We start from the raw sequence: 11,037 nt of genomic DNA, 5'->3' as shown, positions 1-11,037 counted from the left end.
TTGATTGTGACAATTTTCAAATGGTAAATAGGGAATCTAGTGAAGCTTCCATTAAACTTTATGTTGAATGTGACAGTTTTGATGCGGGGAACAACATATTATAAAAGCCTATTTAGTTTTTTTCAAATATTTAATATTCATCCAATCCAACTATATACTCCACGTTTGGTAAAAGCCTAATTAGAATAAACGCCATATACCGAACAAACACCACATCAGTCAATAAGCGCTTCATTAAAATCACATAAAATGCATTAAAATAAAAATAAAAATATCATGTTACACAATACTTTGTCTAATATATTTTTTTAATAATGATATGGATGTCTTTTTGGAAGTGGTTTTCCTTCCAAAAATGCCTTCCACATCACGAGTGTCCGTTCTGGCTGAAATTTTCCGGGCTGAATGACATGCACCTTTTATTGTTGCAAATGTCAAAAAGTCCCCATATTCTTGGGTCCATCCCGCCACCTTAATAAACAAATATCAAAATAAGATAATTTTATACGTATGAGTGAAAGACAAGATAAAAAATCTTTAACTACAAATTTAGATAATTTTATACGTTTGTTTATATTCACATGTCATCACATAACAATATTTTGATATTTACCTGCCCTCCTTGAAACCAAGCTTCATGGGGCCTTGTGATTTCCACCCCAAAATCCTTGGCCATTTCCTCAATCAACAACTCTGTCCCAATAAATGGAATCCAAGAATCTTGATCACCACTGCAAGAACAAATGAACAACTTTACATAAATATTATATATTAAATTGATACTAAAAAGTTGAAGGAAAATAATTGGTATTAAGATACTACCTAAATGCTAGAACCCTTATAACAGCCTTGACAAGGGTCCCTAGAATAGAGATGGTTGGAATCAACTGACTCTGGGGATTATACAGGAGAGTCCTGTTACAAAATGGAATTGTTATCACTACTCAACCAAAACTTTTAACTAATAAAACTCGGATTTTGTAAATTAAATAACTTACATACTACAAGCTGACCAAATTTTCCTTCCTACATGCACGGCATGTAAAGCTTTTTGCGTCTTTTTCATGTTCATGTAGGCAAATGTTGCATCTCTTATGCATACAAAAGCCTTCTCACCCATTTGCTAAACAAAAATGAGGGCTAACATTAGATGGAATATTGATGGGACATAACAATGTAAAATTACGATCGGATGAATATTTATGTGACATAACAATGTAAAATTATGATCGGATGAAATTCATATACCTTGAGGTATTCCTGATTTTCAGGAGCCGCTGGACACTTGTCAGCAATCACGTTAAACCTGGTTGTGAATCCATGAACCTGCATGCAAGTAAAATTTTCTAATCAATTGTTAAAATGTATTCTTTTTAAATCATATATTTCCCTTTGAAAAAAAAATCTAAATACTACTATTTACTTACATTCAAAGACAATTTTGTATTTACATCTTGGCAACTCTTGGTAAATTTATTAAATATATATTCTCTTCTAATGTTCGGATAGCTACAAACTTCTTTTAGGTCGTGATATGTTGACCTTGAAATTTGTCCATGCGTCTTTAAAAACTCGACGGAGGAATTGTAGTCGACATCGAAATCCAAAAGAGGATTTCCTATCTGCAAATATCAAAAGCTGAATTAGTCTTATTCATCAAAAACATCATTTATAAAAATATTTAAAATGTCAAATATGTTGCCTCACCGCTATTCCCTTCAAGTTTATGTTGGCTTTGATTTTGAAAATGAGCTCTACAAGTTGGGGTGCATAGTGTCCTGAAGAAAAATAAATAAGCATTAATAAACAAAACATTGAAAAGAAAAAAACAAATCATTTGACAAAATTACTACCTGCATAGCTCTCCCCAGCAATAAAGAAGTCATTGGTTCTGAAATTGGGAAATTTGCTGAACCAATGCTCAAGAAAAGCAAGGTGATCCCTTGCTGTAAATCAAGGAGTTAGAATATTAAAATGAATGGATTTAGTGAGTATAAAACTAATTGATGTGTTAAAATTATTTTAAGTCATGTTTTTCCTGTTTTCTAAATTCAACTTCTATTAACTGTTTATACCACCAAACAAAAACACAAAACAAATAAAAAATAAATGATAAGAAGTGTTAAGAATAAATTACCTGCAGTTTCATCATTCACAAAGAAATAATCAGAAGTGTTGGTGGAATAGGAAAATCAGTTGGTAAGAAAAACTCAGTGTCGGTTGAAAAAAAGTGAAAAATTCGAGTACACATGAATTGTACTGGTGCCGTTCTTACTTCTTAGAGTTAAAACAATTTCTATAAAACTAACTTATTCTTTTAAAATTGGATTTTTAACAAAAGTTGATTGTTTATATAAATCAATTTAAAACTCCAGTCTAACCAAATGCCTAAAGGAGGGAATTTATATAGTACATATATTAAGAAAATAAAATTAGAAATGTCATTAAAAAACATTAGAAGATGTACTTTTATCGAGAAATATTTTATCAGAGAAAAAACAATGAACAAGGACCACACATTTTATCTACTGTACAGAACATTTCAATTAAATTTTATTGTCTAGAAAATTGTGTTGTCTTGAGCGCACAGAGAAAAAAATAATGAACAAGGTCCACACATTTTATCTACTTCAATTAAAGTGTGTTGTCTTAAACGCACAGAGTAACACAAAAAGAGAGAAACAATAAAAAAGAAACCAATATACAATCGGTTTTAACAAATGGTAAACCAGTTCAATTTCAATTAAAAAATATGGACGGAATAGTTTATGATACAATTGGTTTGTATTTTTTTAAATGATGCACTGGAATTTATGGAGCGGTTTTGCTAAACCGGTTAAAATGCTGTATTCACCTCGGTTCCTGCTAAATGGGTTTTTCACAAGACCCCTGATTGTTGTCTTGAAAGGGCCGTGTTGGCCGAAAGCACCTTCTCCAATAGCAGAGCAACCAGGCCCTGCAAAGCACATAAACATATCAGCAAAAAAAAATAAAACCTCAAATTAATTTTGCAATGTAATATATTAATTAGCTTACCCCCATGAAGCCAAAGAACTACTGGTTTAGAGGCAGGATGATTCTCTGCCTCTACAAAGTAATAGAACAGTTTTGTTCCATTGTTTACATCAATATTTACATAACCCGCGTATTGTTTAAATCCCACCTTGGGTTGAGTGGGCAAAGCAGTAATTTTGTCACTTCCAGTTCCATGACTAGATGAAACAAATATAGAAAGGATGAAAATGAAAAGAAACATGCTACAAAATGTCATTTTTGAAACAGAATTGGATGTATAGAAGTGTAGAGAAGGGGAGAGTTATAGTTAAGAGTAATGGAAGTGGAGGAGAGGAGATGTTTATATAGGAAGAGAAGATGAGAATAGAGGTGTTTCTTAGTTTAAAATAAGTAATTAACAATGACCTGAATTAATAAATAAAATATGTAAATTATCAATTATTTTTCAATTTAACTTTACAATTAATTTTACTTCTTTCTAACCAAACACAAGATCATTGTTAAAAAAAATGTTTGGGTTTAGTTTTGCTCTATTTATTGTTTATTTCAAAATCAATAGAAAAGAAAGAAAAAAAAGTTAAAAATATAATAATTAAGAGGTAATATTTAAACATTTAGTCAAAAATAAGGAAACTAATAAAAAAATAGTTAATGAAAAAATATCATTTTCTAAAATTTCAAAATAGTTAGAGCAATGTTTGTTTCTATTAAAAAGGAGAAATGCTAGTTTTAATTTTATTTAAATGATAAAATAAGGATATTTTAATTAAAATAATAGTTAGTAGATTTAAAAAAAAAGTTTGGCTAGTTAGTAAAATGTCAATTAATAAACAAATAATTAAAGAACTATTTAAAATTAATAAATTAATCCTAATTTAAGATTTTAAAATTCAAATCTTATTAATACTTTGGTTGCATCGTGTTGTAATCTTAATGTATTCAAAATTCAAAAATGAGATTAAGTGCCATGCTAGTACTACTTTAGAGAAAGATGCATTATTCATGACTTTTTTAAAACTAATACTAGTATTACTTTGGAATTGGTTTCCTAAAATGCAAAGAGTGGGTATGGGAATCGAAAAAGAAAAATCTCTGTGTTGGGTTTTAAATGAATAAAAAAAAAAGTGGTTAGTACATATGCTGTTTAGTTTCAATTGGTTGAAAATGTGTGTTGTCCACTTCTAATTGGAATCAATTTGATTAATAGATTAAATTACAATTTCTTTTTTAATATGAGTTGTCACATAATAAGTTTTACTAATTAAAATGTGGTTGATTGTCATTTATTCTCAATTAAAATTTGTTATAACATTTTATAAAACTGTATTTATTTAAAATATATATGTTAACTATTTACCATATAAATTTTTTTGAGTTTAGATTTAACACAATTACACAATAAATTTGTTGTTTGTTCTTTTATTAAAATAAATAAATTGTGATCATTAAGAATAAAGCACATATTGGTTTCAGATCTAACACAACAGATCAAACAACAGCCAAGTAAGAGTTATTTGGGTTTGAAGGATGGACAGTAACTCTATTATGTACTGAAAATTAACTATCATTTAGCACCCAAAAAAATGAAAGAAATAAGCAATTAATTACGTGAGATGGTGATGAGGATAAAAGATAGCTGACACAAACCATTTGCAAAATTTTCTCCTTAACATCGAACCGTATTTCCTTCACCTCTAATAAAGCTAACTCACGCTAACATGATCGGAAACCAATTGAAAAAAAGTAAATTAAAATCAAAACTTTATATTGAAGCAGAGATATCTACAGCCAAAACATATTAGTGTACTTACTATGTTTTTTATGTTAAGAATAATTACATTTTTTATGTTAAGAATAATCTACTATGCAGAGAAGATCGATGTTCCAACCTGTGATAACCGAGAGGAATCTGAAGCAGAGTTCTGGTATGCATCAGCAAAATATTCCTTGTCAAAGTACCAGAAATAAGAATAAAAGAATCAGAATCAAAAGCAAAAAAATCGAAGAAATTGCTAATCATAGAAGAACAAGGAACCGTACCGGACAATAGATAACTTGCAAAACCATTTAACGGCGGCAACCGGTAATACGGAGGAGGAAAGTGAAACCGCCGATTGCGCTAGGGTTTCTTTCACCCTCACAATACCAATTTGGACTATCAACTTTTAACTCAATCAGGCCCAATGACCTGAATTAATTCAAATTTCATGTATAGCTTTTATCTCAAAATAAAAACTATATTTTACATTATTTTATTTGTAATGTTTTAAAAAATATTTAAGAAAATTAATATTTTTTGTAAATTTTTTATTTTATTTCTAAAAAACATCTTTATCTTTATAATATAAAAATGAAATTTAGAATACATGTTCACTGCTAACTAGAAAATAATTAATATCATTATATCATATCTTACTAAATTATGATTCCACAATTTTTTTTTTATTAAATTTTTTCTCCAAAATCTTCAAAGTTAAAATTGATATTTTTAACTCCTATCACTATTAATTCTTTTTATTTTATTTTTATTTTTCTACCAACAATTTTCACTACTAATATTTTCTATTAATCAATTAATTAATAAAATTCAATTTAGATAAAAACACAAATAAAAAACTAAAATTTACCAACCACCTCAAAATACTAATATTTTTCTATCTTTCTAAAAGCCTATTGTTGCACACGATAGACCAATCTACAATATAAGAAAGTTCACTGATCTGGAAAATACCATATTGCCATTCTGTTACCAAATTCTGTCATATGGATTCCTTAACCATCTTTCTTTTCTTTTGCTTCTACTTTATGTGCCTAGGGTTGCTTCTATTTTGAAAAATCGTTCTCTCTCTTCCTCTACCTCTCTCTTCCTCTTCCTCTTTCTTTTGTCTCTCTTTCTCTAATATCGTTCTTCTTCTGATTTCTGTGCAGATGAATATGATGTTGATGGTGACGATGAACACGTTTGCTGATGATATCGTGATGTTGATTTTGAACCGTTGATGGTTGTTGCTAAGGCTTACGGTCGATAAATTGATGATGATGTTGGTGACTCTCAAAGTCATAACAAATCTGTGAGATCTTTCTTTGTTTTTTCGTGTTTTGAGTTCTCTAATCTCTCTTCTTCTCTCAATATTTTCTGAAGGATTTGTGTAAAAAATGAGGAAGATGATGATAAAATAAGGTTTCATGAAGGTTAGTGTTGTATCCCATTTACTGAATATGAAGTGAGTTCTTTTTCTTTCTTCTCATAGTTTTTGGAAAATTTGTATTCATGTTTAAACTTTGTTGTCAAGACAACAGGATCTTGACCTAAGAGAAGTAAGGGGGAGGTGATGAAATGAGATTGAATCACCTTTTCGAAAAGCTAGGAGTGAATCTGGTGGGAACAAAAGGATTGGGGTTGAATGTTGAATCTCTCATTGCTTCTATTAAAGCCGAGAGGGGAAATCGTGAACCTGTTTCAACTTCTATGTCTCTTAAACCAGGTAAGTGATTTATCCTTCATTTTATTCTTTGTCCTCAGTTTATGCATAGATGCAACAGCTTAATTAACATTTCATATGGTCTATTTAAGGGTTACGGGTGTCAAAAATAAAAGCAGACATTATGAAGCGAAAGATAATCAGGTTTGAGCATAATTTCTTGATATTCAGTTATAATGTTGATTACGCATAATTTAATTCAGGTATGCATTCCCTTGGTGGAGAGAAAAGGAGATAGTTTCTGAAGAGAGGAGATCACAGGTTTATGTCCTTTAACACCAGAAGAGGCGGCCTTAGTTCTTCAAGCGCTGTGTTTTGGTAGGAAGACACAGATTTACATTGCATTTGGTGAGATTTACGGGTGGCGAACGTAGGCGTGCACAAGTAAGAGCAGTGTTTCCTAAGACGGTGGGATAGCGGAAATGGCAGCGATATACTGCTTTTTTTCTTTGTCGGATCTTTTGAAGAATACATTGTTATAACCTTTGAGGATTGTTAAGATTGCTTTAAAACAACTTATAGAACATTTTTTTATGGGTCATTTTGATGATATTGTAGAATTGGTGGCTAAGTAAGTTAACCTTATATTTGCAGTAGATGTTATTCCATGCTTTCTTATGGTTACTTTATATTCGTAGCTTGGAAATGGAATACTCACTGGATTCGACCGTATTCAAAAGTGGCCCTTCAAAGCCTTCAAAACGGTAATATCTCTTTCACGCCGTTATAATCGAACATATTATGAGTGATTGATTATTACACTATATTTGTAGGCTGCAAATGGAATTCTCATTATATTCAACTTTACAATTTTCAAATGATAATGCATCCAAGATATTTATTTCTACGATTTTGAATTGGGGTTTACTGATTTCATAACACATTATCAGGATTGTGAGATTACATTGGTCATTCAGATATACATAATTAACATTTACCTCAGAAATTGTTGTTCGGATATATACATAATTAACAAGCTCAAGAAGATAATCAAATGATGTGGCAAACGTAATTAAAAAATTATGTCATTCAGATATATTTTGAATTGGGGCTACTCAAAAATACTGTTCTATACGTTCTGTTATGTCCAGACACTATAATTATTGTAGGTGCAACTTTCAACTGGTCAAAGAAAGTTAAAAGCAGAAAGCCTAAGGAATGCACCTGTAGAAACAGAAGTTGTTGGAGAATCAAGCCCTTCAGAAATGCTTGGAGAATCATGCCCTTCAGAAATGAGTAGCTTTGAGAAGAACTCGTCCAACAAAGTGAGTCAATTAAATGAAACTATCAGCATTGATAAAAAGCGCATGAATAATCACAGGAGAGAGTCTTTGGTTTCTTCTGACTCCGTGAGTTCACCATCATTTGGAAGCCTAACAGTGTTTTAGAAAATTCAAAAGGTGAGTATTGTTTGTCTGTTGTTGTTTGTTTATGAACCATCACAATATTATTCATTGTGAACTATTATGACATGTGAATTGTTTCTCTTATATACTGTTTGATTTTTTAATAAGTGTGATATCGATCATGTGTGTAAGCATCTTGCTTAACTGCAGTGTCTTTAGTTTATGTTTGTGCTGAATAATATTTTAATTATCTGTATGTAGTGATTTAGCCTAAAGAGAGTTTTTGGAGGGATGAGTCAGACAGTCAGTGGCAAATTGGTTTTTCTGCTACTTAATTGCAGTGTCTTCAATTTATGATTGTGCTGAATAATATTGTAATAATTTGTATGTGTTGACTTAGCCTAAAGAGGGTTGCTGGAGGGGTGAGTCAGTGGCAAATAACTTATTACTTTGTGTTTTGGAGTTTGTATATGAAGCAGGTGGTGGTAAAATTTGTGCATGTATGTCATGCAAAGGAACAATAGCATATGAGGTTCCTGTCATGAAATTTATATTTGTGCTATCACTAAAAAGTTTGGGTAGTTACTTAATTGTAGGAGCTTGGTAAACCTGTTGCAAGGAAAAAAACAATGGAGTGGAGGGTGCATGAGGTATGGTTGTTGTCAAGGATTATGGCAGACTGAAAATGTTATTAGTAAAAGACCAGAACAAATATCCTTCAAACAATGTCACTAATAACATGACTGCCTACCTGATGTGAATCAATATATTTAAATATGTATATATTTTTTTAAATAATTTATATTTATATTATATTTACTGTTTTCGTTTTTTTATACTCCTACTTTGTTTGGATGTTGAACATTTTTGTTTTAGATAATCGATAATAGTAAGTTTTTGTTGTAAAACTTATGAAGCACACAAGGCTTTAAATAATTTTTTATTTGAATAATTACGTTATTTTTTACAATTGCTCATAATCCATTTATATGAAATTTTCATCTATCTCACCCACCATGTAGTTTTGTTTGATGGTTATCCATTTAGAAAGGGGGGGGGGGGAGATTGAATAAGTGTAACTCAAAAAACTTGGATGATAAAAACAATGAACACGATTATTTTTATCCGGGTTTGTTGTTAACGAAACTAGTCCAGTCCACCCCTAACAAGGTGATTTACCTCTACTGAGGATTTAATCCACTAATCCATCTGATTACAATGGTTTTCCACTTAGATGCCCTCTAAGTCTTCTAGAGTCTATAGATCACAACTTGATCACTCTAGGAATCTTTTACAATCAATGTAAAATAAGGTTTACAAGAGTTTGAGTGCTTCTAATAAAATTGTAATCACAATTGTGATATTTCTCTTAAGTTCTAAACTTAATACTCATTAAATATTACAAGAGTTTGTGAGGTTGAAGATGAAGTTCGTAAGCTTTTGAATTTGACAGCGTTTCTGTATTTTTGCGCAAGTGTTGTATTAAGCTTCTGATCAAAACTTCTATATATAGGCGCTTTTGGAGTGTTGCAGTCGTTTTGCTAATGATTATGTCTTCAACGTTTTAATTTGAATCGCTCTGCATAAACTTCTGTTCAGTCTTTGTTCTTGAACTTCTGTTGTAGATATGTTTACAGCGTGCGGTATCAGAAGTTCATTTATAACTTGTGTTGTTTCTTTAGCTTCAAGTTTTGATTGCTAGTACTGGTACATCTTCTGGAATGTAGAACCATATGATTAGAGTACCATGTTTGCTTTATACAAAATTTGTTTGCTTTTTATCATCAAAACACTAAAATATAACTAGAACTAACTATGTTCTAACAAGAGTTTCGGCTGATTGAACATATTGAGACATTCCAGACTACCTTATAAATGCTAAAGTATGTGACCTTGTCAATGAGGATGGTGATTGGAACATCAATATGATAGATAGTTAGATACCGACTCATTTGCTTGATAAAATCACATACTTTGTTCCGCCAAGTCTGGATCAAACAACTGACGTTTTTTCTTTTGCAGGGACGGGTAATCAAGAGTTTTTTATCAAGGAGATGTTCAAGTCGATAGCATGGCATAATTTTGAGATGGCGGAGATTGGAATAGGATTTAGAAAGGTTTGGTGCTGGAGAGGTGTAAGACCTTCACGTGGATGCTCAAGCATGACCGGTTGCTTAGAAATTTCAGCAAAAGTAGAAAAGGTCTGGGAAGTGCGGGGTGTAAGTTGTGTGGTAACGTTTGTGAAACTACAATTCACGCGATGAGAGATTGTAACAAGTGTGTCTCGGTTTGGAAGAGCCTGGTGCCTAGTTATATTCATGGGGATTTCTTCAAAGTTGATCTTAGTAATTGGATTAACATGAATCTCAACTACAACGACAATAATAATTTAAACTGGAGCAATACCTGGATTATAGTTTGCCATGCCTTTTGGTCGTGGAGAAACCTAAAGGAGCATAATGCAGACTATATGAGACCTATGGATCCTATTATGCAGATCTTTCAGAGAAACGAATACTATAAGCAAGCAGTGTGTCTTTTCAAAACTCACAGCAAAAATGATAGTGGAAATAAGTTCATAGGATGGAAACTGCCCACTAGCAGAATGATAAAACTTAATATTGATGGAGCTTGCAATACGAATGTTGCTAGTTATGGAGGTGTCTTATGTGATCACAATGGCATTTGGAAAGGGGGATTCTCCAAGTTTGTCAACAATTATAGTGCATTAATGGCTGAGTTTTGGGATTAAAGCTTTCAAAAAAATCTAGGCTTCAATTATTTGGAAATTAATGTTGATTCCTTGATAGTTGTTCAAACCATTGAAGACGGAAAGGTGGGAACAATTGAGTGTGTTGCTATCCTTCGGCGAATAATGGATGTTTTGTCCACCTTTGAAGTCGTAGTGATCTCTCACGTGTATCAAAATTCAAATTCCTGTGCTGATTGTGTCTGGCTAAGCGTGAATGTATGGAGCGGAAGTTTGTTATTCATAAGGAGCTTCCTCACTTCTTGAGGCATTTTGAAGATTAAGATGCTAAGGCGAAAGTTTCTCTCATTATTGAGTTGGTGTAGTTGTTTTGTTTTTTTGGGCTTAGGCCCTCCCTCATATTAAGAAAAACCATATTGAAGGACATAAAAATATTTGATTATAGTGATTGGACAAAATATATATGCATGGAGTCCAATAGTAC

General features: G+C 31.6%; 1 pseudogene; it reads right to left on the bottom strand.

Moving 5' to 3' along the window:
* Positions 1–215: 215 nt before the first annotated feature.
* LOC131638289 (serine carboxypeptidase-like 45) lies at positions 216–3,338 on the bottom strand (annotated as a pseudogene).
* Positions 3,339–11,037: the final 7,699 nt, after the last annotated feature.

The sequence above is a fragment of the Vicia villosa genome, unplaced genomic scaffold, assembly GCF_029867415.1.
Source record: "Vicia villosa cultivar HV-30 ecotype Madison, WI unplaced genomic scaffold, Vvil1.0 ctg.002247F_1_1, whole genome shotgun sequence".
Lineage (NCBI taxonomy): Eukaryota > Viridiplantae > Streptophyta > Magnoliopsida > Fabales > Fabaceae > Vicia > Vicia villosa.
This window is presented reverse-complemented; position numbering and strand designations above follow the sequence as displayed.